The following is a 2,702-nucleotide window of genomic DNA, read 5'->3' as shown; positions in this document are numbered from 1 at the left end:
TCAGTTTTGATCAGCTTCATCCTGCCGCGCAATCCCCTATAAGGAGTACACTTTTTCTACAAGTCCCCTATTCACAGTCCAGGAGTCCAGTTTATCCAGTCACGCCGTCCTGTGTGTTGTGCCCGAAAGAGAACACATTTTCAGTTTTGCTTGCCTCGTGGCAGCGCATTCCTTTCTTCACTTCAGCCATGGCTGCCAATTCTGCTGTGCAGTTGCTGACAGTAATCTGTCTCGAGCTAACCAAGGAGGATAAGGAGACGTTCAAAATCAAATCTGGAAAGCGTCTTGTGGTTCTCTGAAGACGTTTCATCAGTGCGCGGGATGAAAGCAGAAATTGCAGAACGAGAAAAGTTCAGCACAGTTCAAATCTGACGAGTCAGGTACACTGACGCTCTCTTTCGTTCGACGTCACAAGGATCCCCTGTTTGGCTGGCCATTGCTGCCAGTAAGACGTTTGAACGGTTTTATCAGAGCGAGGGATGAAAGCAGAAAGCGGAGGAAGAGAAAAGTTCAGCACAGTTGCAATCTGACGAGTCAGATACACTGACACTCTCTTTCGTTCGACGCCACAAGGATACCCCTGTTTGACTGGACAAGAGCTGCCTGTACCACCGTGTCAAAAGGCTGTCCAACTACATGGCAGGACGATGACTGAGGTAAGGAAGCTTTTACTCGTTTCGATTGGTCTGCTGTTCTGTCGGTATGCTTGAATTGTTTTGCCATTTTCAAGGAGCGTATCGCGTTTGTTTGATGTTGCTTGAATGAATGCCCTAAAAGTAATCAACCACTTCGTAATAGTCCTCAAGGACTGCAAGGACTTTGCATCAATCGTATATGCATATAATTATTATGATCGTCTAGCTATCATCAATTATTATTTTATTTCATGAGAAATGTATTCAAGTTTATCCCTGTGATAATTATGTGAACTCCACGACACTCTTCCTGTAGTATGATGTCAAATACAATGGGATCCACAAACGCAGTGCCAGTGTACTAGTAGTAGTAGGACTAGGAGGATTGCTTGTATGGCAATGACAAGAAAAAGCTTCTCAAGCTAATACTCGTATTCTCTGAAGTAACCGTTTTGATGTCACGAACATGACATTGTGTCAGTGAAACTGCCTCGTGACAACAAATCATTGCATTTCCATCTTGGGGAAGACTGACTGACAGCAACGCTGTACAGATTGTTCAAATCATCTCATTTCAATTTAGTTGCAGTGAAGTGAAACACTGTGTACACTACATGTATGTTGGTGTGTCTGTGCGTCTTGAGTGTGCGCAAACGATCTTATTCCTCTTAATATAGTAATAGATTATTGTCCCCACCATCACCTGTTCACAGGTCTTTGAGTGGATTGATTTTCATTGAGCATCACATTCGTTGAGAACTTGGTAGTTGTGTGCTCCCATGCATCATTACGGTAATAAGCGTATCCTTGTGCTATCTATTTGTTGCAGGTGTGCTGATCTTCAGAAGCTTGCGGAACTGAGTGCTGCTGAACATTTGCATGGCCATGAGCAATGGTGAAGCTTGCTATTGCACTCTCAGCATGTGCTAGTATTATGCTGACCACTGCACTATATTACTCTCGTACACTACTACGTGTATGTAAACGTGCGTGTACCCGTCCCCGTACGCATTCGTTTCGTATAATTATTTGTTATCCCTCTTGACTTTACATGTAAATGGGTGGACGTTTGCATGGCTGTTGGAGTTGCATGTGTATTGTGTCTCTACTCTTTTCTTGGTGTTTTCTTGGCGTTGTATAAGTTTGTGTGTGTGTGTGTGTGTGTGCGCGCGCGCGCACAATAATTTTTGAAAACAAATAATTAATCCTGGGCTCTCCATTATTCTCTTTCGATTCTTGTTTTTTTTTCTAGGTATTTTCTTGGCGTTGTGTGGGTGTGTGAATGTGTGTGTGCGTGCACAATAATTTGGCAACACTACATGATTGAGATATTGTAATTTGCAGCGTCTGCGAAGAGACCACTTGATTTGAAGATGGTGTTTGTAGGGTTTTCATGTAATGAAGTGGCTGCAGTGGCGCCTCAATACATATTTTTTATCTTGAGAAGTGAATGATGTAAAGGATTAAAGGGAGAGGCCGTTTTCTGGTTAATATTCACTGCTTACAGCAGGTCCTATGTCTATTTTCGAACTCGATAGGGGATGCCTAATTGGCTGGACTTTATACAGGGGGTGTTGTCCACATAAAGACTCTTTATAGTTGATTTCAAAGTTTGGACTCCGTACAGTTGATTTTGGACCAATGGACTCTATATAGGGGTGAAGCCAATTGGCTGGACTCTATACAGGGAGTGATGTCCATCTAAACTTTGAGCTCACAGTTGATTCCAAGTTTGGACTCTGTACAGTGGATTATGGACCAATGGACTCTATATAGGGGTTGGACATCATATAGGGGCTGGACGCTCTACTGAGTCCAACATATAGACTTCAAAATTCAAAAACAACAACAACAACAACAACAACAACAATAACAACAACAGCAACAACAACAACAGCAAAAACATCAACAACTACAACAACAACAACAACCAAAACAACAACAACAGCAACACCACCGTCAGAATATAGACTTCAAAATTCCAAAACAACAACAACAACAACAACAACAACAACAACAACAACAACAACAACAACAACAACAACAACAACAACAACAACAACAACA

The sequence above is a fragment of the Sycon ciliatum genome, chromosome 7, assembly GCF_964019385.1.
Source record: "Sycon ciliatum chromosome 7, ocSycCili1.1, whole genome shotgun sequence".
NCBI lineage: Eukaryota > Metazoa > Porifera > Calcarea > Leucosolenida > Sycettidae > Sycon > Sycon ciliatum.
Note: the sequence above shows the minus strand (reverse complement) of the source record.